The 26,828-nt window shown below is 44.3% G+C and overlaps 1 protein-coding gene across 2 annotated transcripts in view; it reads right to left on the bottom strand.

Annotated features, from left to right (window-relative positions):
* The window catches only part of POMGNT2 (protein O-linked mannose N-acetylglucosaminyltransferase 2 (beta 1,4-)), a 30,996-nt gene extending 6,106 nt beyond the window's left edge, over positions 1 to 24,890 (bottom strand). The window contains exon 1 of one of the 2 annotated variants that reach the window (XM_054160956.1): positions 24,734 to 24,890. The gene's annotated coding sequence lies outside the window, so the exon portion shown is untranslated. Of the gene's footprint in view, positions 1 to 4,454; positions 4,477 to 24,733 lie in introns of those variants that run through there. The other variant, XM_054160958.1, reaches the window with a different exon arrangement.
* Between the last annotated feature and the right edge of the window lie 1,938 nt (positions 24,891 to 26,828).

Genomic DNA, 26,828 nt, shown 5'->3' with positions numbered 1-26,828 from the left:
CAACTGATACACCAGACCCTACCCAGAAGAGACACACATGTAAAAGCAGCACAGAACTTCTCGCTGCTAAGCTGGCAGAGGGCACTGATGCCCCAGGGGAGGGGACAGGACTTGAGGACTCCTGACTGACCAGAACAGTCATGAGAGAGGGACTCCCAAGAGGCCTGCAGCAGAGGAGTGGACTGAGAAAGACGGAAATCTGCTGCTTCCATCTCCCTGAGTATGATGTCAGTGCTGACAGGGCAGTGGAGCAGCTGACTTACAGAGCTGCATAGTCAGAGATGGGCAGCTCAAGACTTTGCAATGGAAATAAGAGCACGTCCTGAGGCTTGCAGCTCAGCCACAATGGATACTGCTCTAGAGGCTAAAAGTGTGTGGGAGGGTCTCAATTCTTCCAAACACAGCATAAGCATGAAGAGCTTACCACATTCTCTTCTTCCACGCCTACTCACTCAGCAAGAGAGTCATAGCTTCATCCTCTCAATCCAGCTACTGCTTCCCTAACTAGCACTGACTAGTAGTATTGTCATGAAAGTTTGGATATAGTAGCACCTTCTACCTGTCAGCTGCTGGTCATCTTTTAAAGATCATTAGGAAGAGGGAAAGCAACAGGAAGCATAGATGAGACATTGTTCCTCTTTTTAACAAGTTGAGGAGATCAGAGTGGGTGAGAGGGGAGAGATGAATTTCTACTAATAGAGTTGGCATAAGGAACTGTTTGGATTCATTTAGGAGACAAGTTCTGTTGTTCTTTTTTTAATTGAGAAGCTAGGGTAGGATGAATCACTACTTGAAAGCTATTAATACGATGGACAATGTTTTGAATCTCTTCTCCATTTAAAAAACCCCCACAATCTAAGTAAGAAATTGAGAGAAAAGCTACAAAGCCCACACAATGAATAAACAACACCAACAAAAAGACATACACAGAATTGTGGAATGGTTTGGGTTGGAAGAGACCTTAAAGATCATCCAGCTTCAATCTCCCTGCCATGGGCATGGACACCTTCCACTATACCAGGTTACTCAAAGCCCCATCCAGCCTAGCTTTAAACACTCCCAGGTATGGAACATCCACAACTTCTCTGGGCAACCTGTTTCAGTGTCTCACCACCCTCACAGTAAAGATTTTTTCCTAATACCTCATCTAAATCTCTTTCCAGATTCAACCCATTGCCCCTCACCTTATTACTACATGAATAGAATAGAATTAATCAGGTTGGAAGAGACCTTTGAGATCATCAAGTCCAACCTATCATCCAACACTATCTAATCAACTAAACCATGGCAACAAGCACCCCATCAAGTCTCTTCCTAAACACCTCCAGTGAAGGTTTCTCCACCACCTCCCTGGGCAGCCCATTCCAATGGCCAATCACTCCTTCTGTGAAGAACTTCTTCCTAACATCTAGCCTAAACCTCCCCTGGTGCAGTGTGAGACTGTATCCTCTTGTTCTGGTGCTCTGACAAGGAGTCCCTCTTTCTTTCTTACCTGTAGGGTCACTGAAGGGAATAACATGATAACACATCTGAAGTGGGACCACCTAATCCTCCAGGTATTAACAAAATAAGAAGCACTGGACTGCCTACTTAGGCCCTGCCAAGCTTTTGTTAGTAACTGCTCAAGCACTTGCCAAATCAGTGTTCAGTTTCCCACTTACAGCAGCCTAAAAATCATCAGAAAATGAAAAAAGAGCATGAAGGAGACACATTACCAGAGAGCATCACTGCTTCATTGCAAATGCCTCTCTGTAGAGCTTGGGTTTGGCCCAGCTGACCAGCTCCTGTGCAGAGCCTGACAGGTGTGACAGCAGTGTCCAAGCACAACTATCTCCACAGCTCTCAGAAATGCAGCACAAACAGAAGCAGACTGGGGCTGCTCCTGCCAGGGAAGAAGGTAGAGCCACATGGACATGAATTGGGCTAGGGACCCTGACCCTTCTTGTCATGGCAACACAGTGGGAGGGGTGGGAGCAGCTATTCTGTCCTTGAGGATATCTTTCCCATTAACAGTCCCTATGCCTGGATCCACCTCTTGCTAGACTGGCTTTCCAGGACGAGTACAAGAAGAGCAAAGCATGCAAACATGGTATTTCACACTTCCCCTGTAAAATGTCTTGTGTTCTTTCTCCCACCCCTGATGCGAGAGGCTTAGCTAAGGATGCTGTATCTGTAACACATAGGGTTTTAAATACCTACTTCATTCACGCTCAAAGCAGAAATTGCTAGAAGGCAACTTTCCTGAGTGGAAGGAGGGGGAGTTAGGATTCAGAATCCAAGAACTGGCTTTTATTCTCATCTGCATCGCAGATTCTCACAGAACTACATGCAAGTTAATCCCAAGAGGCAGTTATCATCTTATTCACTGTATTTATTTAATGAGATACATCTTTCACAGTAAAGAAAGGCTAATACACCGAATGATTGATGTGTGGTACATTTTCTTTGTAAAGAGCAGCCAAGTGGAGAAGTGCTGACTTTTTAAACAGGAAAAGAGCAGACCTGAAAGGAGCAAATCCAGCAGCTAAAGCTACAAATACCCTTAATGAGGCCTGATACAAAGAGAGGATATGAAAAACAAGACTACCCTAGCCCTGTAGTCTCAAGTAGAATTTAAAAACCAGCACATTATTAATAAAAAATAACACCATAAATATAACAATTATCTGTCTCACAAACCTCTCACATATCTATAGACAGTGGTGACTAAAACTAGATGCATCTGTAGTTTTTTTATGGTTTAGCATAACTGGAGAACAGAAAGCAAAACTCCCAATCTTTCTATGCAAGACTGCAACCAAGGAGACTGAGGCTCTGTGCAATGTTGCCTACTGCAAATGTACCTTCAGTGTGAACAGAAAAATACTGCTGGCTACTGGAAACCTACCAGTTGTGTCTATGGACAGAGAATCTTCATTTCAGAGTCTGTGAGAGCTGGGACAGAAGAGATCCAACTTGACTTTCATGTTGATTAGCAGCCATTGATTTCGTATTTGTTGATATTGCTGTCTTGATCTACAAAAGAATAGCTGAAAAAAATTCCAACACTAAGCACCCAATGCATATAAGCATGCAACAAAACTGAGCTAAAAGTAGGAAACAAAAACAAAAGGATACTTCATGGGCTTTTAAGGTCCGCCTTCTAAGAGCTCTTCTCCATCCAGAATGACATGGAGTACGAAATCCTTTCCCCAAACAAAAGCTAATCATGATCTCTAGAAGATTCTCCTAAACAGAATGCATTTCTGATAGACAAGCTTGAGAAAAGAAGATACAAAAGGATAGCAGAAGAGATACAAAAGGATTGAAAAAAGTATTTCTCTCAGCCCTCAAGTCAGTCCCAAGTCTAAAGATGAAAACTCAAAGCACTCAAAACAGCCATGGCTAGACAGAGAGGGTAGCTTAACAGACAGTTCATTCCAGCCGATCTTTGTTCACCTCAGTAGCCCATCACAATCTATCAGGGTTATATTGGCATTACCAGCACTGTCATGAGTGAAACGCCTCTCCTTTTGCCTGGTCTCTTGTTTTCAGTCTGTAAGCAAAATACCCTTGTCAGAAATAAAAATGTGTCAGAGAGCAGCAGGTTTCTCTTGCTTCAGTGGGCTACCTGAAGCAACAGCAAAGGCAGCAAGGGTGGCTGAGAGGAAAATTTACTAATGCTGCAAAAGTGAATTTGAAAGAATGTGATGCAAAATCCCAAAGTACTGAACAAGATGAGCTTCAGCCACTGCAACTGTGGCTTTGGGCTTTAGCTGCCGCTTGTTATTCTCTGTATTTTATCTACTCTCCAATGGGAAGGGTACCTGTGGTATTTGGATACTGGGACTAGTGCTTAGCATCATTTACAGCCTGAGCTCTCCCTGTTTCCCACCAGCATGGTGCTGAGAGCACTCCTGTGTGCTGCAGATTCTAAACAGGAATAAAAATTGTTCAGAACATAGTGCAGCCCACAAGAAGAGTGAAAATCCCTCCCTGGTTACCACAAGCTCTTCATTAGCATGTTTTTTAGGGGAGGGTAAAAATAAAAGAAAAGGGGGAAAAAAGTAATCCCAAAGCAGCAGCTGACCAGTAAGAAGTACATTTCTGAAAACCTACAGAATTTAGTCCAGATCAATATATTTTCACCATCAGGCTTTTGTTTGAAACTGATAAAACAAACCACCACTCAAACAAAGAGGGAGCAGAAAGACTTGAGATTACAAATGAACTACTGACCTCCTTCCCACACATACACAGCCCTAGAGGAGATATTCAGTGTGAAGTTGCCAGGGTGTAAGGGGAAGAGAGGGCAGGGAGATAGTATCAAAAAACATGCCAACCTCCCCTCCCCCTGACATACACTGCAGCCAGGAGCACCAACAAAACTGAATTCAGAGCCGTATGTGATCAGCACAGCAAACAGAGCACACTTACAGTAACACCCTGCAAAGAAACACAGTCATTCAGAGTACCTGCAGCCTTTTCAGTCTTGGAAGTGCTGCTGTAGACGAGTGTTTGAGCACATGCAGGCATACCTGGTGCTGCTAAATAACAGAAAATGCTATCCGGTGCCTCTCTTGCACAGAAGGAAGGAAAAAAAGATACTTCAAAGCTATGCTTTGCAGGTGAATGAACAACCTCCTGTCCTTTTCTTTCCCACCACCACACTGAAAATGAAAAGAATTGTATCTACCAGCTCGCAGCAGAGTAACCCGTGCACTGTCTGCAGCCTGAACTACCTTTCTCCTCCAGGTCTGAGCATGCTCCGTCTCTCAGCAGTGTCCTATCGCTCCAGCTGGCTCACCTCAATTTGTTAGCCTCCCAGAGGTCAGCCTTGCATGCAGGATGATTTGCTGCAGTATTCCTGCAAATCCCCAACGGGCGGCCACACGGAAACAAACACCATCGTGCTGTTCCATGAAGCTGAGCGAGTCTTGGAAGACAGACAGCAAGCTGCCCGGGGGGGATGCACTTCAGAAATCCTGCCTGTGACTATTATTTGTGCCACTACTACTCCAAACACTCCACACAGAACAAAACAACAGGAGAGAAAGGGGGGGAAATGCTCCTTCCTAGAGGACATGGAAAGCCATTTGGAATGCTTTCTAGCCTTTCCCTGGGAAGCAATTTCCCAGCTGTGGTGGTCAACAAATGACTTAGTATTGAACAAGACTGCGAGTGCCCTCCTTCAGAGGAACAGCATTTTCAATATGAAGTTATCTTTCACTGTAGGAACAAGTTCATTCCTAAAAACAAAGGCACAAAAATGAGCCAGGAGCTTCCAAGAGTCGTTTACTGCACACAAGCTGAAGGTCACTGAGGCAAAAGCATTTTATACCAATCTTCTCAGGAGAGCTTGAATCTGTGGGAACTGACCAGGTTCCTGAAGATGGCTAACGAGGCAGTACTGACTAGGAACATTTCCTGTTCTAGTCCTGAAACTGGATCCACACATGGATCAAAAGAGCAGCCCAGTTTTGCCCACAGCACTCACCTAAAGGCTCATGGCAGGAAGTCACATCAAGAAACGAGTGAGATCCCAGCCCTGAAGGGACATACTGCAAACAGATCACAAAGAGGAGGCTTGTGCAAATATGCTCTCTGTGTTTTTCCAGGATACATCTTGCTGATTATCTAGGAAGCTTTTTCCTTTAAAGTGAGACCTAGTAAGTGAAATAAGAATGGTGAAGAAGATGGAGAGTTCTCTAACACCTGTGGGTACACACATGTAGGATCATAGGATGTTAGGGGTTGGTAGGGACCTTTGAAGAACATCAAGTCCAACCCCTCTGCCAGAGCAGGACCATAGCATCTAGCACCGGTTGCACAGGAACACATCCAGATAGGTCTTGAAAGTCTCCAGAGAAGGAGACTCCACAACCTCTCTGGGCAGCCTGTCCCAGTGCTCTGTGACCCTCACAGTGAAGAAGCTCCTTGTCATGTTGAGGTTGAACCTCCTGTGCTGTAGTTTATATCCATTGCCCCTTGTCCTATCCCAGGGTGCAAGTAAGCAGAGCCTGTCCCCTCCCTCTTGACACCCAGCCCTCAGATATTTGTAAACATTTATTAAATCTCCTCTCAGTCTTCTCCTCTCCAGACTAAAAAGCTCCAGGGCTCTCAGCCCCTCCTCATAGGGCACATGCTCCAGTCCCTCAATCATCCTGTGTTGCCTGCTGGTATCCAGGGAAAAAATGCACTCTTGCAGAACTTTTAGTTTTGTTTTGTTAAACCTTGTAATGTTGACCTGAAAAGCACAGCTCTTCCCACCAAGCAAAGTGATAAGGATGGAAAGATTTCATTGTAACAGCCACCATTGTGCTTTGCTTTATGAAGTATTGCTGGGTTTGTTCTTTTTGCATGGAGGCAAAGCAAACCATGAACTGCAGTTGTGCATTATGGAACATTTATGGAATATAAAGTTATTTTAAAATCCCCTTCTTTCACCACCACCTTCCCTTCCCCACCAGATCTGCCCCTTTTCCACCCCACCCACCTCATTTCCCCCTTTTTCTCCTCAAACACAGAGCACCTGGGCTCTGTTGGAGTCTCCTCCCACCCCAGGTGTGGCCACTTGGCCCTCCCCACCCACTCCACTTTATAATCCGCCCCAGGAAAGGCAGAAGCCCTAAGCTGAGCCCATCTGGGCTGGAGGATCCTTCTCTCATCGCTGGTGAGTGCCCATGGTGCACACTGGGTGATGGTGGTGGTGACAACAAAGGCCGGGGGGCCTGGTGGCGCCCCGGTTGTTAGGACCAGGATTGATAACTACTCTTAATGTTATCCACGGGTGCTGGCTGGGGTGAGCTCCTCTGTGTGTATCTTGGCTGGTTGAGAGTCTTGCCCTGGCTCTGGGATGGGTGCAGTAATGGTGTAGAGGGAGCAGGAGCTGTTTAGGCAGTGGGGAGGATGGTGTAGAGGGAGCAGGAGCTGCTTTGGGAAGATGAAGTGGGGTGGTGGTGGGGGAGCAGGTTTTTTTGTTGCTCCTCCTTGTTTCCCTGCATCCTGAGACAGGGCAGCCCAAGGCAATAGTAGAGTCCCCTTTCCCTGGAGGAGCTGAAAAACCATGGAGATGTGGTGCTGTGGGATAAGGGTTTAGTGGGGACCTGGCAGTGCTGGCTTGGACCTGATGCTCTTAAAGGTCTCTTCAAACCAAAACAATTCTCTGTTTCTGTGACTCTTGGGGTGGAACATGAAGCTACTTGGCAGGCTACTTCAGGCATCCTAGGAGGGTTGTGCTCAAGGATCATAGGATGTTAGGGGCTCGAAGGGACCTTTAATCACAGAATTTCAGGGGCTGGGAGGGACCTTGAAAGATCATCTCGTCTAATCCCTCTGCCAGAGCAGGATCACCTACACCAGGTTACACAGGAACACATCTAGGTGAGTTTTGAATGTCTCTAGAGAGGAAGACTCCACAACCTCCCTGGGCAGCCTGTTCCAGTGTTCTGTCACCCTCACAGGGAAAATTTTTTTTCCTCATATTTATGTGAAACTTCCTATGTCTCAACTTCCACTCATTGCCCCTTGTGCTGCCACTGGGCACCACTGAAAAGAGCCTGGCTCCATCCTCTTGGGACTCACCCTTTACATATTATAAACCTTGATGAGGTCACCTCTCGGTATCCTCTGAGCTAAGCTAAAGAGCCCCAGCTCCCTCAGTCTCTCCTCATATGGAAGATGGTCCACTCCCCTAATGATCCCTGTGGCTCTGTGCTGATTAGACACTGAAACTAGAATAGACTTCATTTGGAAGGGACCTACAATGATCATCCAGTCCAACTGTCATACAGATGAAGAATAATCACTTTCCATAAGGAAAAAAAGAATCTCTAGGGTTTTCCTCATGGCAGGAATTATCCTCATTTCCAAAATGAAGAAGTTCAAAGGGCTTTGAATTAAAAAAATAAATAATAAATAGGTAAGATACAGAGTATGCAAAACCCATCCAGGAGAGTGGCAGCTACATGGGTTAGCATGTTATCTGAACCCTCACTCTAAATATGTGTTACAGACAAGCTTTTTACCCTCCCCAGCTCACATTGGATGTATCTGAGGGAGAGAATAAATGCATTTACAGCATCTAGAGTGGCTCCACTATAGACTCGCACTGCCTGGGCTGGTTACTGTTGACCAAGTCTGCAATCACTCTTCCATGAACACTTCCACCTTACTGTGGACCCCAGCTCTGAGAAACCTCTTGTTTCCACACAAGAAAGCAAGGCAGCCCTGACAAATTAATTTGTGGTGACAGGCTGAAGCATTTGCAGGGCAGTGATGGGCAAGATATTTTGAATCACAGAAGCAACAAAGCACAACACCAAGTACTGCAATACCCTAAGATTTTTGGGGCAGGGATCCACCAGTGTTTCAAGTTAGTACAGGTGAGAGGTCCTTCATTCACCATCAAGTACCCTGACCTTACTGAAGTCAGGACTCCTTGCTAGGGGAGACCACTGCATGGGAACAACCTGCAACCTAGGATGGCACTTGGGTATCTCTTCCTCCCTTCCAGGACACAGAACCATGGCTATTCATGATTCAAGCCTCTCCTGCCTGCTGTGGCAGAGGCAGTACTTTGCTCAATATCAGATGAAAACAGGTTAGTCCTGAGGCAGAGATCTAACAGAACTGGGCAGCACACAGCAACCCTAGGAACAGCGTGACTTCTCATGTGCAAGACAAGACTGCAGCCACTGTCAAAGCTGAGAAATGTGCCTATCATTCAGCACCACACATGCTGAAAAACACAGTAGTAACCTGGAATTATAACCTTAGGTTTCTGACTGACACAGAAGAAAACTAAGCTGAAAGAAACAATTCTGCTAAATCAACAAAAGGTTCTTGACAAAGCTAGACTTTTCAAAATGAGCCTGCCAAGATGATGAACAAACATTTTATCTACTAAACTAGGGCATCACAGAAGTAAACCAGACACTTTCTCATTGCCTATGCTGAAGTGCTTCTTTTATACCTCTGCCTTCTTGGTACAGAACAAGCAAAATGGTTCTAGCCCACCTGGAAACATTAAAAATCACTAGGATTGATAGGACAAGTTGCCACCCACCTCTACTCTCCTTTCCAGGCTTGTGCCACCTGTTCCCACCAACAAAGGTGGACTTTGAAGTACTGCATAAGCCTGTGCCTGTCCTGAGAGAATCTGAAAAGGACACTGGTCAGTCACAGCTGTTTGGGGGAAATAAATACATAATAATAAAAGAGCAGATCCCCTCTTTGACAGGCCTACCCAGACTCCCCAGCTTGTCATGCTGGCACTAAGGAGATCCAGAATTTCCCTTCTACTTTTGGATCATCTCATTGCCCTCTGATCTCTTTGAATGCAAAGGTGCTGAACAAGTCAGATGTTTTTCCTCTGAATTTTGGAAGTTGAGAGGAATGGAATTAGACTTGTAGCTGACTTTGCTTTAGAAAACAGATCTTGACATTGTGTTTTCTGCATTCTGAAAGCTCCACTGCATGACCTAGCTTCCACTGACTCCACAGACCTTCATGAAGCTCTGGTTAGGGACTGTATCAGCAAGACCCTTGATAGCCCAGAGACACCATGCTGGGCTCCTTATCTTAGTCAAAGTTTAATTTTAATGGAGGAGAAAATTTTTTACACACATTTACAGTCCAGTCTTTAGAAACAAGCTTCTTCTCTACCCCTGGAATGGAGTATGTACATAGATATCACAGGTACCATTAACTTCATCACATGAAGTTGGATAGTTTAATCCCAGTCCTGAAGAGAGGGTCCTCTTGTCCATCTGCCATGCTTCAAATTAAGTGAACAAAATTACATGATTAAAAGAGGGGAAAATAGTAATCAAATATAAAAAAATAATCAAAGAAATCCAGCAACTCTGAAATAGTAACTGCCTGTTACTGCTGTACCATAAGGTACTGTGGCAGAATAGAATAAACCAGGTTGGAAGAGACCTTCTAGATCATTGAGTCCAACCCATCACCCAACACCACCTAATCAACTAAACCATGGCATCAAGCACCCCATCAAGTCTCTTCCTAAACACCTCCAGGGATGGTGACTCCACCACCTCCCTGGGCAGCACATTCCAATGGCCAGTCACTCTTTCTATGTAGAATTTCCTCCTAACCTCCAGCCTAAACCTCCCCTGGCACAGCTTTAGACTGTGTCCTCTTGTTCTGGTGCTGGTTGCCTGGGAGAAGAGACCAACCCCCACCTGGCTACAACCTCCCTTCAGGTAGTTGGAGACAGCAATATGGTCTCCCCTGAGCCTCCTCTTCTCCAGGCTAAGCAACCCCAGCTCCCTCAACCTCTCCTCATAGGGCTTGTGCTCCAAACCCCTCCCCAGCTTTGTTGCCCTTCTCTGGACACGTTCCAGCAAGTCAACATCTTTCCTAAACTGAGGGGCCCAGAACTGGACACAGGACTCAAGGTGTGGCCTAACCAGTGCTGAGTAGAGGGTGGCAGTCTCAAGCTCTTCTCAAAGAGTTAGCACCACTAGCCTACAGCAAGCTGGTGAAGTTTGTATAGGCTGTCTTGGCTCAGAACTAAGAGTTTGATAAATATTTAACATCTCTCCTAAAGCTGGAGCCTCTACAAACAGCACCACAAAAACCAGTCAACACTTTTAGAACTCCTAAAAAGCAGGACAGCACAAAAAAATCTTACCAAGGTAGCAAAGAATTCTGAAGAGATCCTTCTTGGTTTAGGATTGCCAAAGAGCAGGTAAATCATTATTTACTGAGTCTTTGCCTTGCATGTGTGTTTTGCAGGGATGCACACGTCACAGCATTTATCATTTATAGTCCCAGAAGCACACTCTAGGAGAAACTGTTCTTCCTGAAGTGCTTTTGAATTAAAAGTGCATCTCAAGTTTGGGAGGACACGGTACCACACCTGAACTGACAAAAATAGTCTTTGTATTGATAAATACACAAGGAGATAAAAAGAAGCATTGGGTTTCTAAGATCAGGACTCCACACACAGAGGATGGCATTTTGATTCTGAAGAAGCTAATACTAAACCTGATATTAAAAGGGCTGGGACTTCAGCCAAATACTGAAAATTCCTAAGCAAGAATATGCTTTGACAGGGAAAGAAGTATTTTCAGTGGCCAAACCACACTTTGATCAACACTCCAAGCACGACATACTCGCCAGCCTGAGAGATGTAGGATGCAAGTTTTACATAAATGCTAGGTTTACAAATGTGTTAAGTATAATCAAATGCATTTTACACACACTTAGGTTACATGTCTCTACACCAACCCAACAAATTCATAGGCATTTATTCTCCTCCACAGATACTTGCATATTTTATACATGTACAAATGTATCTTGCATGGAAAACCATTCTGTCTGAATTTGTCCTGTGCTAAATTATCCACTCTAACAATCCCTGCATCCCCATTAGAAACCACCCCAGCAGCACTGCAGGGACATACTGGCCTTTTTCTGCAGGTCTATGCGATGTCTGTTCAGATAAATAGCATGGGAGTCACCTGCTAGTTACCAAGGCAGGAGATGGCTCCAGTAGCTGTTCTGACTCAAGCTAGGTGTCACTTGTGCTCTTTCAAGTTTCCACTTTGTCATCAGTAATGACACCTTAACAGGGTGACACAGATTAAACCAATTCCCTCTCCTAACACTATGCCAACCATGTACCTGCAAATGTAATTAGCACCAGTGTCTGTAAAGGAAGCAGAGATAATTCATGCTCAGAAGAGCAGCTTGGTAAGTAAATGATTTTCATCTAGGCTGACTGAGAATCCAAGGGTAAAACATTGCCCACGAGACCCATGGCCTCACCATGGTGCTTCTCACAGACCACTATTTGTTAGTGCCCAGGTGGCAGTAAGATAGAATAGAACAGAATTAACCAAGTTGGAAAAGACCTTTGAGATCATCAAGTCCAACCTATCACCCAACACTATCCACCAAGTGCCCCATCCAGTCTCTTCCTAAACACTTCCAGTGATGGCGACTCCACCACCTCCCTGGGCAGCACATTCCAATGGTCAATCACTGTTTCTATGAAGAACTTCTTCCTAACATCCAGCCCTGTCTCAGATGGCCCTTATATCACCACAACATCACCAGAAGAAATGCATCTCCCATTAGAGATTCAGAGATAAAGGGTCAAAGGGATCTGGGTAGGGTACACCACAGCAGCAGACACAAATATGGATGCAGCTTCCTGTGAAAAACTCACCAACAATCAAATCCTCTTGGACTGCATTCATTTCCATGGGCACTGAAATACTACTACCTGACAGGACACAGTGTTACTGGAGACCGCCCCAGCTAGTGTAACCACTTAGGCCGGTGCTAAGGGAGCACCTAACATCTGTGTTCTTGGTTGGCAGCACATCCCAAAGGGGCAATATTCACATGACAACTTAAAATAGAGCATAAAATACCACAAATGAACTAAAATAAGCTATACTGGAGGTAAAAATACCCAAACCCAATAAATAGTGCTGCCTGACAGTATCAGCCATAGGACTCAAACTATGCCTGCTGGACAATTGAAGTATTTCCTTTGTCTTGTTTTTTTGGTTAGTACTTAAATACTCTAGTCTATGGAAGAGAATAGTCCTTACCTTGTCTCTCATTTAATTACAGAATCATCAGAGGGCCCAGCAGAGCAGAAGTTGCACATGGCTGTGGGCCAGGCATTTACTGTTTCAAATGTTGCTCTGAGGGCTACCGCTGCTACTGGCAGGTGGAAGAGAAGAAAGCAATATGAATCATGTCTCTCAGCTTCAATGTGAAACACTGCATGCAACAGGGAAAGGGATGAATACCCTGAGTTACTTGTACATTACAACTCCTCCAGGTGTCATGTGCAACAATTTACAGTTCAGTAGCTAGTAAGAATTTCTTCATGCCTCTGGCAGCTTGAAAATTCATGGAAGGACTATTGAATCTAGGCATATTCATCAAGGGCACAGTAGCAGGGGAAAAAGGTTCAAACCCGATTTGAGGATTGATTTTTTGTGTGTGTAAGACTTGCTGTTATATTTATGGTGGTTAATTTTTGCCCCATAAATCCCACCAATAAATCAATGTATCCTTTTCAGACCACCGCTCTCCTCACCCCACCTGTGTGGTGGTTACAACACTCCTATAAATAGCTGATAGGACATTTAATACATGCAAGAAGGTGGAAGTTTTGGAGAAAAAGCAGAAAGTATTGGGAAGGGACCATCTGCAAACCTTCTGTCAAGGATTAGGGCTGGGCACTAGACAAATAACAGATGCTCTCTATTAACCCCTTTCCTTTCTCAAAGGGGAAAAGAAAGGGAGTAAGGGAGTGAGACTTATGGATCAGAAAACTAAACAGCTTTAATTAAACAATGACAAGAAAAATAAATATATACAAAGTCAAATTTGAACTCAACCTCCTCACCCCACCTATGTCACCATCACCACTCATGCTGTGGCCAGGCACAGGGAAAGTCCTAGACTAGACTCAGCAGCAGATGGATGCTGGATCCAGGAGCTGGATTCCAGAACACACAAACTGAAATCAAAGGCAGAATGGACAGAATCCTTCTCGGAGGTCAGCCACTGAAGCTATGGTTTAGTTGATTAGGTGGCTTGGTGATAGGCTGGACACGATGATCTTGAAGGTCTCTTCCAACCTGGTCTGGTCTGGTCTGGTCTATTCTATTCTATTCTATTCTATTCTATTCTATTCTATTCTATTCTATTCTATTCTATTCTATTCTATTCTGCTCTGTGGGCTTAACACTTGTGATCACTCTGCTTTATACTGCATATGATGCATAAGCAATGGAATACCTAATTGGTCAGCAGTTCAGGGTCACCTGTCCTGTCTGCTCCTTCCTGCAGGTGCAATCTCTTTCTTTACAGCACCCCAATGTGGGGGACAAGACTTAGCAGTGTCCTGGGCTGCCATAGGAGCAAGTATAAGCAAGAGCCTTTCTGCATACTGAGCCTTTCTGCATACTGAGCCTTGGTAGCAACTATAAACATCAAGCATTATAATTTCTAGAAGCAGACACTGTTGCCTGTTAACTTCAAAAAACTAGTTACTTCAAAGAGACTGAGCTGAAAAGTAAAATCACTGAATAGATTTAGTTCTGTTCTAGTTTAAACCAGGACATCTACTGACATAGCTGCTATTCACTGGTGGCCCTCCAGTGCTGAGAGATTCCTTACCCAAGTGCTGCAGCAGCTCATTTCTGTTCCCTTCCTTCCCACTGGCAAGATCTGCTACCTGTGTTGAGGCAAACGCTGAGTCAAGTATTTGGCAATGGGAATCTTTTCAAACAACTGAAGTGTTACAACCTGACTGTCACTGAGAGAAGAGCATCATCAACCCAATAAACCAACTGCTGTTTAAAACAGCTCCACTTTAAAACATCTTTGCCTGTTCATTAGTTACAGCTCTGGATCCATGTGCATATATTTGCAAAGCCAAGCAGAGTGGTCTTTCAGCTACTTCACACAGCACTTCAATACATCAAGGACACTGCAGGCAGCATTCTACATGATGATGTGCTTATCACCTCTAGACTTCTGCTAGCATCACTGTTGATACAGGCATTCTCCACAGAAGCCATTAGAAAAGCCCTGCAGCATTATCCAAATACAGGGAGGGTTAGAGTAGGTCTTGGACCTTCTTTACTTGAAAAGAATTCCCAGCATAAGGCATGACAAAACACATGTGTTGTCACGGCCATCATCCTCAAAGAGGAAGGCTCTTGTGACCTTGAAGAAAAGGCAAGACCAAAACATACCTAAATATCAGCTACAGGCAGTGAGACCCATTCCAAGTCTGGAGAGATCAGAGATGGAGGACATACACCATCCCAGGCAGAATCCTCCTGCCTTGATGCATCCAACTCTACCCTCTCCATGGCAGAACAATATCATTATTATCCGCCCTGGAGGCTGACAGGAAGTCTGCTGAGGTAGCTAATCCTTCTTCCCTGAAAAACCAATCAAAGTTACAGCCACAAAAAGCTCCTCTTGTAACAAGGAAGACTTAAATCTGCATGCGTACTAACATAGGAATTCTCTGAAAGTACCCAAGTCAGAGGCTGAGGACTGACAAGAAAACAGCCATCTTGCTAAGTGACTTAAGGTTACACAAAATAACCAGGGACAAGAAAAAAAAGTGGGGGAAAGGATACTCACTGCAATAGAAACAAACAAAAAAATCCATTTGCAGATCACATATGGATCACACAGAATCACCAAGGTTGGAAGAGACCTCAAAGATCATCAAATCCAACCTCTCACCACAGACCTCATGACTAAATCATGGCACCAAGTGCCACATCCAAACCCCTCTTGAACACCTCCAGGGATGGTGACTCCACCACCTCCCTGGGCAGCTCATTCCAATGCCTAACAACTCTCTCAGTGAAGAACTTTCTCCTCACCTCAAGCCTAAACTTCCCCTGGTGCAGCTTGAGACTGTGTCCTCTTGTTCTGGTGCTGGTTGCCTGGGACAAGAGACCAACCCCCACCTGGCTACAACCTCCCTTCAGGTAGTTGTAGACAGCAATAAGGTCTCCCCTGAGCCTCCTCTTCTGCAGGCTAAACAACCCCAGCTCCCTCAGCCTCTCCTCATAGGGCTTGTGCTTGAGGCCTCTCCCCAGCCTCCTTCCCTTTCTCTGGACACATTCAAGAGTCTCAATGTCCCTCTTAAACTGAGGGGCCCAGAACTGGACACAGGACTCAAGGTGTGGCCTAACCAGTGCTGAGTATAGGGGCAGAATGACTTCCCTGCTCCTGCTGGCCACACTATTCTTAGAATCAGTCAGGGTTGGAAGGGACCACAAGGATCATCTAGTTCCAACCCCCCTGCCATGGGCAGGGACGCTGCATGCCAGGATGGGATACTTGGCCTTCTTAGGGTATAGAACACCTGTATCAAATGTGATCTCAGAAGAACTGACCAGGATAAATCCATGTGCAGTTCCAGGTATTTTGGCCTGAACATGTTTTATCAGTACTAGCTAAATACACTTTCTTGGTTCATATTGGAACTATCCTATACCCACTTATATCACTTATCCTATACCCACACTGTAAATACTAAATGCATAGTAGTGCATTTGTATCACAGAAACAAGATTTTAATCCAACGGACATGAATGCTCACTAATTTTAAATGACAACAGCTCCCTATTTTTTAACATGTTTCTAAATTATGTATGGGCTGAGTATCCCTCCAGAAAAATGAATGCTGATAAATTGTGTTCCGTCTCTAGCCAGGCACTTCAAGTAATCTCCACCCTCCCACCTCCGCGCTACATGAAATAAAGATGAAGCACCACACAACGTCAGTCACATTGCAGATCCATTCAGCAGCCACCTCTACCCAAAACAACAGAACAGATATGTCAAGATCTTCATTAATCTCCACTATCAAAGGCTGAAATTTTGGCTGCAACAGACTAAGGTAACCCCCAAGAGGATGCTGGCTAGTTCATGCCCTACACCAGCTAGCATTATGCTCCACTGCACCCACCTCCTCTCACAAGCTTCTCCCAATGGAATTGCCCGCCTTCCAAACTGACTTTATCTTTTAGGCCTGGACAAGTGATTATCAGGACTGCAACTGTGGACTTTGATACGTTTAAAGAAGAGCATAATATGCTCCATGACCCAGCTGCTCCCCATCTACATGCCTACAGGAATGATGCCTGGAGTATTAAGCCTGCTGCATGTGCCAGAGCACACACATCCTGTTTCTTGCCTGCTTCATTACACTTTTCCCAGCAAGCTCACCCAGAGTTAATTTAATGTATTTTAAAGACTGAAGAGCAGTCTTGCCTCCCTGCAGTGGTATCAATCATGCTACAGGCAAAGAATATGGCCACATTCATGTTTCCTCCAAAATCTACCTCTGACAATAGCTGAGCTGATGCATGGTCAGTTTGAGAATAGTTCTCCATCCAAAACAACCCACCACCACCAAAACAGCTTGCTGTACCCTCACTCTGACCCTTGCACACCACAGTCCCTCCCCTATAACAGCACAGGAGACAGATGATTTCCAAGTCTCCTTATCTGATATACACAAAGTAAGAAACTTCAGCAAAGCTGAGTACAAAACAATGGTTACTTTTCCCTATAATCAGGCTTTACTGGCCTGGTCAGTTCAGCACGGTGTCTCTAGAGCTATGGAAGGACCCTTGCATTTCCCTGACTAGGAAACAACACTGAGGAAATGCAGGAACAAGTAGAGGCAAGTAAATGCTTTCCAGCTTCTTAAATTGCAAGAGTCCCCCAAGATTGGAAACTGCCATCTTCAGCTTCAAGCCTTCACAGAAGGAAGTCTTGTAGGCAGGCTCTAACAAGCAGGAGGCCTGGTTTAACTATCACATCTCTGAGTGGAAGAAGGGGGAGAATCTGTTTTGGGAACCACACCTGCACCTGGCCTGCATTAGGAATAGTCTGGCCAGCAGGAGCAGGGAGGTCATTGTGCCCCTGTACTCAGCACTGGTTAGGCCACACCTTGAGTACTGTGTCCAGTTCTGGGCCCCTCAGTTTAAGAAGGACATTGAGACACTTGAGCATGTCCAGAGAAGGGCAACAAGGCTGGTGAGAGGCCTTGAGCACAAGCCCTGTGAGGAGAGGCTGAGGGATTGTTTAGCCTGGAGAAGAGGAGGCTCAGGGGAGACCTTATTGCTGTCTACAACTACCTGAAGGGTGGTTGTGGCCAGGAGGGGGTTGGTCTCTTCTCCCAGGCAACCAGCACCAGAACAAGGGGACACAGTCTCAAGCTGCGCCAGGGGAGGTTTAGACTCGAGGTGAGGAGAAAGTTCTTTACTGAGCGAGTTGTTCGTCATTGGAATGGGCTGCCCAGGGAGGTGGTGGAGTCACCGTTCCTGGAGGTGTTCAAGAGGAGATTGGACATGGCACTTGGTGCCATGGTCTAGTCATGAGGTCTGTGGAGACAGGTTGGACTCGATGATCCTCGAGATCTCTTCCAACCTTAGTTATACTGTGATACTGTGATACATGCCTTTATAGTGCAGTCTCATCTTGCTTTACAAAAAGGATTTCTTCCAGCCCATTCATAAATATCTGTACTATGCCTTCCACCAGTACTACAAAAATTAAGAACCTTTAAAGTTCAAAGACAAATCACTTCTTTACTGATCTGGCCACTTAGGAAAAAGAAGAATGGTAACCAGTTGTGAAATGTTTCTTGTCACCAGCCTAATTGGTACTCTGGGCTTCAAATTGTGTCAGAAGAAATGATGAACAAAACAAAACTGTTTGTAGCTTGTTTGGGTTCTGGTTTACAAAGTGGAGCATTTTCTTTGCAATGAGTAAGGAAATGCAATTGCACTGTGGGCCTCTACTTAAAAAATGGCTTTAATTAATTGAGTATCTTAAGGTCTTCTCCAGCCAGGCGATTCTGTGATTCTAAGAATATTAAACTAGCAAGAAAAGAATTACTGTAATTATGTCAGAATTGCTTACTGCTTTCATACATGTGATCTGTCTGAAAAGGTTAATACTAATTTGCCAAAAATATTAGTCCAATTTACTACAGAATTATTAGGGTATTAGGATTAGTATGCTGTGATACCATGATTATAGGGATACCTGGTGGTTTCCTACAACAACCAGAAACGTTTTGAGATCTCCTTCCTAAGAAGGAACTAAGGGAAGGACTGAGGAGTAAAGGAGAAAGGAAAGATGCAATGTAAATAAGAGTGTCTACAGATGGAGAGTTGAGGACAGAGAAAGATTGTGTCAAAGAGAAAAAAGGAAAATTCATGACAAAACTGGAGTGGACTACAAACATTCTGCGTTAAATTACAGTACCTTAGGTGCACTTAGATGTACTCAGTTTAAACTCCACTCATTCAGCTTTCTCTGCTAGACAAGTCCACCACAGGTACCAGATATTAAATCCCACTAATCAAAAGCAATCAAGGTTACATTTTTAAAGACAATTCTGCTTTTCTCCTTTTCCTCAAGCTTCCAAGTTCCCATCTCAGGGCTGTCACTGTTTCTCAGCACATCATTCGAGAATCTCATCTGAACACACAATATAACTTGACAGGCAATACATCAGAAAAGCCAGACCTGACAACAGCAAATTCCACCAGATGGTCCTGGATCATATCCATTCATTAAAAAAAAAAAAGGGAACAAAATTAAAAACAAACAAAACCAGAAAAATACACCATGGAACAGCAGAACTTTGAAGAAGAAAAGAGACCAAACTGGTATATGCATTGTCTCACCCTTTGTGCTATCCAAAAGGAGACACGTAACAGCTCCACTTCTTGTCCTCACCAGCTTGTCCTTTCATTAATATCAACGTGCATTTCCTTTGTCCTATCCATGCTGGAAAAGGAGACACATAACAGCTCCACTTCTTGTCCTCACCAGCTTGTCCTTTCATTAATATCAACGTGCATTTCAGCCTCCTACTCTAAGGAAAGCTGCTAAATAAAGACGGTTTAGCACCAGACTTAGTAGAGCTAGATAATGGCTGGACTTGATGATCTTACAGATCTTTTCAACCAAAACGAATCTATGATTCTGTGACAAAAAAGCAGCATGTGCCAGCAATAATGGTGCTTTCCCATTGAGAAAATTCTCTCAGTACCTACGTGCAGATGTACTTGTTTTGCCCTGTGAAAATCGTGTGTGACTGGAAAAAAACCCAACGTGTATCTTTGTGCTTTCAGTTACAAGTGCTGAAGTAAAAGGTCAACTATATTTTAAATTGGTAAAGCAAATAGATATGGGTCTGAAAGCACAGAGGGAACAAAGACAGTGAATCACATGGTGTTATTCTACCAAATATTTAACATGATGGGATCGTGCTTTGAAGTTCTTTGGAAATTTGAGAGCTTTTTTGAATACAAAACTGTCTGTGGTAGAAAGCAGATCTACACTGCCAGCACGTAGGATGCACCCCACAGCTTGGGACTGAAGAAATCTCTCTTCAGCCACTGTGTAAAAATCAGTTTCCACCATGAAATGAGACTGACCTCTTAACAAATGAGTATTTCTGCATACTACAAATGCCTCTTTTCCTTCCCCTAATGAAAGGTTCTTTCATTATAAACTCTCCTCTGCTGTTAAACAATGTGCACCTAATGCTGAGTGAGAAAGACCTGCGAGGGAAGATACTCCCAGTGCAGTAGTAGGGCATTGGGCTGCAATTGTGCTTCAGAAAACTGCAAGTGAGTGGAGAGGGCCCTAGAGATTACTAATGAAAAGGGCTCTTTTAGCAATGACTGATGGTTACTCACTTCTGGAGAAGCAGTTTGTCTCCATCCAATCCATTTTGCAATTATCACCTTTAGCACAGAGAGGAAGCTACTTTTACATCAAGGACCAGAGGAAAAAATGCTTACAAAACAGCCAATTCTCCGCTCCTCAAACTTCAACAAGGAATATATGGCTTTTCACTCTGCCTTTGTCATTTTAACATTAATAAACGTAAGCAACATTTTCCAGTTTTGCTCTTGTGCACCAGTGGGTTTTCAAATACTGCACAGGAACATAATTACATTGGCAGGTACTTTTGACTTGAACTTAAACGTTGTGATAGCACAGTATTACATCCTAGAGGTAAGAAAAATAGGCATTTAGCAGGAAATGCGTGTTCTGATTAAATTTCAGATGGACACTTTTTAGTTGAGTGCATTTGGCATCTAAAGGTTTTTTTTCTACAAACACTAGACTATGATTTTTCAAAACATCCACTTTCTACAGAAAGAAAAGTAAACAACTTGCTATTTAGCTGTTCTCAGCAGAAATGCTCTAAAACAGAAGGCATATGAATATATATTTAATAAAATTGGTAAAATGTCACCTCCTCCCATTTTGATAATTATATTTCATTAGAAAGAGCAAGAATACTGCAAATCAAAGCTGTTTATTTATTTACAAGTGTTTATATAGTGCTTATCACCACAGCAACCAAGAACCATTTTTTTTCCTTCTTGTTCAAAGGAAAAGTTGTAATTTTGAAGTGAGATCCTTTGATGTCACTGTGCAAATAGGTACTTACATTTTATGCTGCAAACACTTAGGCAGGTGCTTAAAGTACATAAATAAACCCAAGTCAAAAGCCTGGTGAAAGGGACAGAAACAAAGGGAGGAAAGGAAACCAAAAGAAAGTGAGAAGGAATCAAAGAGTAACGGGCTTTCCTATGAAGATTGACAGTGCACTGGGTCCTACAACAAGCCATGATCTCCCCAGGGCTTTTTTCCCCTGTAATATAGTGAATGACTGGTGCATGAAGTACAGTTCAATTAATCAAGAGCAATCAACAACTTCCTAATTTACGCTGAGGACATCAGTGAATATTCTTGATTTCAAGGATTTCTAAAATGATAGTAGCTTACAAATGAGGCTGTAGAGGGTTGCCTCTCATTTGAGAGCAGAGGAGACGGGAGCCTCATTTTGACTGCTTCTCTTCTGACTCCCCAGCATTAGCCATTATCAATTTCTCACAGAATTAAGAGACCTTACTAAAAATGCCATCTGTTCATAAAACATCAAAGAAATTAGTAAATTAGAACATTGCTCCTGCATACACCATTATAGAATGAATGACTTGTATGTCACACAGTGTCAGTTTCCCCAGGATACTGCCAGTGTGCACAAGCACACAACTACTTCTCAGACCCTTGAAAGAGACTGAAATTGTTTCGCACTATTTCACCTGGTTTCTTCCCACCACCATATAGGTTATACAGATACAGGCACAATGTAGTGTGAACACAGTGTAGTCAGATCCTTTTAAAAGCTAATGAACTTCTAAATGGCACTGAAAGCAAAAGAGATCTTTGGTCTGTTGTCACAAAGACCTTATTATCATCAACACTGCCTCAACACACAGGTATATGAAGATGTTACCTTCAATTCTGCATTTAGCTTGACCCTGTCTTCTTCATAACCAATACTGTCCAAAGCAGTTGAAGTGTTCAGTGGTTGCTATGCCAAATACATAAATCTTTACTCAAGACTGGTGGTTATTTTGTAGTCCTCCTTGAAACTGTATTCCAAATGCAGAACTGCTTGTATGACAGAAGGAAAAGTGACAGGTTCCTTAAAAAGAACCAGCAGGCACTGTTATCAGAGCAGATCAGCTCTTTTAAAGAGGACTGATGAAGCTATTTTTTAAAACACCTAATGACATCACAGAGGAGAACCTGACCCTTGCACAGGTGACCTGTGCAGCTAATGAAAACTGAAGGTCAGACACAGACTGCATCCAGTCACTGGCTTTGAAAACCCAACAGTTTAAATTCCACCACACTGAGTTCAATGCCCTCTCACAGCTTGCCCCAAACACAGGCAGAGCTGAGGGCTGCCTAGCATGATCCAACGTGAGCAGCTGCTTTTCCAATGCCAATGCCACCAGGCAGAGTCTGTGTGCTTGGAGGGCAAAGAAACATACTTCTTCCTGGACCTCACACCTATCAGCTCACTTCCTGACCAAAGAGAGATAGTTGCAGGGGGAAGAAGGCAGAACAATGTCAGAACAGGCACTATGCTGACAGAGGAGGAGGGAATGCATCCTACCACAGAAGATGAAGGAAGGAGAGTTTCATACCAAGCATTCATCCAACACAGCAGAATTACTGTCAATACGAGCCCTCTGTGCCAACTGTGGTAAGACCCTTAGGAACAGACGCTGGGTTCCTCAGGAAGGTAGCCGGCAACACAGGGGAGGTGTCACCCATTTTCCCCAAAACTGCCTACCCTTCCTAGTCCACTCCTCTCTGAGTTTCATGGGCCTGTTCTGCCTCTTCACCTGAACTACAAAACTGAATTCTGTGACCATTTAGATGACCACTGAAGAAATTATTGTCCCACAATGTGAGAAGGCAAAATTTTGTCTGTCCAGCTGAGAAGCTCTCATCTGGTTCTAACTTTATGGTTTAAATGCTCTCCTTTGTGCCAACTTCTTTTTCATAATCTTTTTCTGCCTCCTACTACTTCCTAGAAAAATCTGCTCCTTCACAGCCTAGATATGTTCCATATGGAAAAGCAATTTTAAGTAGAAAGGATATTCTGCTGAGAAGTCATCTCTGGCTCTATTTATTAGGATAAAATGATAGTTTTATTAGTGGAGGATCCCTAAACTGCTACATTTTAAAATGACTCCTAAGGACTTTTCTATGTCAGAGCACAGGACAGACATAAATTTGTTAAGAACTCTGGGGAACAGTAACAGAATGCGGGCTGCTGTCACAGGGACTGGTTTAAACCAACTGAACTTACTGAAGACTTTAAAGCAACAATCTTTAAGCAAAAGGGATGAAAATAAGGGGGATGAGAATAAGGGGGATAACAATACCAAATTTTCAGATGATTGAAGCAAATCTCAGTAAGTTCACAGTGAGATGCAACTCAGAAATTTCCATATAGTCAATCAGTTTTGTACACTGCTTACCAGAGAATGGGCTCCAGGTAATTTGTCCCAAAACATTAACCAGGTACCTAGAGATCACATTCATGGCACGCTTCACAAGTGTCAGAGGCTGAACTCATCTTGGTGACAACTAATTAAAACACAAAAGTGAGACTCCAGGTAAAACTGCCACCTTGCAATAATAAACTATTCAAAATGCACTCTTGCACAAAAGCAGACTACAAAGCAGGTTTCATGTATCCAGTTCATGCAGCTGGTATTTACTGTGTGTCTGAAATGACATTGCAAAATAAATACCCTGTCTTACGGTCAATGTGTTTAGCGTACAGACATCAGGTTTGTTTAGGGGATAAGGTTGTCCCAGATAATAAGTGCTCTTCTGGTTGTTAGCTAAGTCAAAGCTTGATCTAACAAGCCAATCTATGGGTTGAAGTGTTTCAAGAAAGCTATTAAAATGAGATGTTACTGTTTTATTACCAGAGTCAACTGAGTCTCCTGAATCAGCACTCACCATTTAAAAGCATTTGTCAATAGTTATCCAACTATGGTACTGATGTGAGAGCACCAATATGTTCTTTGCCTTTCTCAGTTCAGATACAGTCACTATTCTCATCAGCAGAGAACAGTATGCCCCTTCATTTTTTATTTCCAAAGCAACAGCCATTATCTCAATACACATTTAAACATTAGGTTTGTTGAGAGGGGCTGGAAAGAAGTAGGAGGACAGAAGCAGACAGGTAAGAATGACCGTAGAACCTGCGTGTGCAATGCACCGAAACTGGCATATGTAAGAGACGCTTTCCCACCGTGCTTAGTCAGCACACAATTAATTAAAAGAGGCAGGATGTGATAAATTCAGCATCCGTACCCACCAGGGCCAAACACACGAGGACTACCAAGCTTTCACAGCTGAAGACAGGTGTGTAAGGGGGCGCCCAAGACACATAGCCGACGAGGAAAATTGTCAGAACATAACTACATCTTTACTTTTTCTGGGGGTTTAAACCTGCAGCATCTTTGACCTCTAGGGAGGTTATCAGAGCTTTAATTGGACCGCGCTTCTGCCGTGCGGGCAGCTGCTCCCCCCCCCCACACCGTCCCGGAACGCTTTTGCTCCCCGGCTTTGGAGCAGAAAGATTTCCGTGTCCAAGCCGTGAGATCCCCAGTCCTGCGGTTTTCCGTCCGTCATTCCACACTCCCGTCGCCGCCGACCACGACAAACATCGCGCCGGTTCCCCCACCTACCCCTTCTCCCACTTTCCCTTTAGGGAAGAGGCGGCAGCTACCGGGCCTCACGACGCATCCCCTCCGGGTGTCCGGCCCGGGCGCCCCGGCTCCACAGCCACCCCTCCCCTCCTCACCTGCCGCCAACGACAGCCACCTCCCCCTCGGCTCGGCTCGGCTCGGCCCCACCGCCCCTACGCCTCCTCAAGGCCTCGCCGCCCTCGACGGGCGGCACCGTCACCTCCTGACAGGCGGGCGCTGTCCGCCCGGGGGCACGGCAGCAGCAGCTCCCGACGCTCCCGGTGCCAGCGGCGATGAGGGGAGACCGGGCGGCCCCTGACCCACCGTGCTCGGGAGCGCGGCGGGCGCTGCGCATGTTCGGTGCCGGGCACCGCGAAAGGCGTTCTGGGGGCTGTAGTTTGCGGGTGCCTGGGTGACACGCTTCCTGACGGGGTGCTGCCTGCCGGGCTTCTTAGTACAGACCCTCTGGCCGCTCCCCATCACTTCTGCTCCCACCTCAGTTCAGTGGTTTTCCTCGCAGCTTTCTCCCCAGGCTGTCCAGTCCTTGCATCCCCACTCAGTTTCCTTAATCCCTCTGCTGCTCCCGGTTGTCTGCGTGGCTCATCCCCTGCTCCTCATCTCCTCCCAAATCTCCTTCAGCCTCCGCTTCACTTTTCTGTTGCCCTCCCACTGCCTTCCTCTGTCACTCAGGGTCCCTCCCTGACCCTCCTCAGCTTTCCTCTGCCCATGAGCCTCCGTGGTGCTGCCCACACTCACTGTCCTCTTGATTTCTTCTGCTCAGAACATATGTGGTAAAGCAACGGGCGAGCATCCTTTTTATGAATACATGGCCTCAAATCTGCCAGAAAAGCCTCACAGATGGCAAGCATCTTTACCAGTGGAATTTTCCTTCCCACCAGAGAAACTGTTACAGCAGCAGCAGGTCACATTCACATGCTGGGGTTTGGTAAGGTCAAACTTTACTGGAGCAACCCCAAAAATATTACTACTTGAATAAATCACTGCGAACATTTTAAGTTTGATACAAGAGTTTGAATGGGCTGAGAACAAGGACACACATGATTACGGCACATTTGCTTGACCAAGCTTCTCTCAAAGTCGGTGGGTCTTTTGACTTTGCCTGGGAGCTTCCCTTTTCCACACTCACACAGTGCTTTTATACATAGAATAGAATACATATACATAGAATAAACCAGGTTGGAAGAGAACTTCAAGATCATCGCGTCCAACCCATCAGCCAATCCAACATCACCTAAACAACTAACCCACAGCACCAAGCACCCCATCAAGTCTTCTCCTGAAAACCTCCAATGCTAGCGACTCCACCACCTCCCCAGTCAATGAGAAAGACAATTCATGGTTTGGTAGCATCTTTCAGATTGGCCGGTGTTTGTATCCATAATGAAATGCTCTCAGAGGAGCAGGATTGCTTGACATGCATGCAGGAAATTAATGTAAAACTTTAACTGTTCAAATGTTTGCCCCTAAAAAGCTGACAGACATTTTTGGGAAATAAAATTTAATAACTTAGTAGTCCTTCCTCCAGCCTCTTCTCCTGTTTTGCTGATTTTGTAGCTAATGATCCAATGAATTAACTGCTGTTATGAGAGATATTCACAAGAACTGAGGGTTTTCAGAAGTGCTCATTGTTATTCTACATTTAATTTTATTATAGTCTCTACGAATTGTAGTGTTGAGCTCCCATGGACTGATAAGACAAAGATCAGGCTTCTGAGATTCATTTCCCAGAGGTTTTTTTTCAATAGCTATTATACTAATGAAATCCATTGCAAGAGATCCCATCTACTCCGTTTCTCATTAGGTTTGTGAGTTATCTTAGAAATGCTCCAGAATGCTGGCCCCACATCTTAATATCTACAGCAATCATCATCATAATCATCATTTTCATTAACAATTTTTTGAATTTAAAAAAAAAATCACTATTTTAGATAGTGTTTAGAGATCTCTGTTAATTATCCCAAAGCATTTGTGAGAAGAAATCTGGACTAAAACTTACAAATAGCTGCTTGCATATTCATCTACAGTGCTACTTTTCTTCCTTGTTATGAAGTGTTTAATGAACTAGTCCAAACCCCAGACATTGCAGTAATTTGAATTAAGTGACGAGTCACGTACCACAGACAAATGCCCAAAGACACAGACATGATCATTCAAGGAAAAAAACAAAACCACAAGTCATAAGCTGAAATG

The sequence above is a fragment of the Dryobates pubescens genome, chromosome 4, assembly GCF_014839835.1.
Source record: "Dryobates pubescens isolate bDryPub1 chromosome 4, bDryPub1.pri, whole genome shotgun sequence".
NCBI lineage: Eukaryota > Metazoa > Chordata > Aves > Piciformes > Picidae > Dryobates > Dryobates pubescens.
This window is presented reverse-complemented; position numbering and strand designations above follow the sequence as displayed.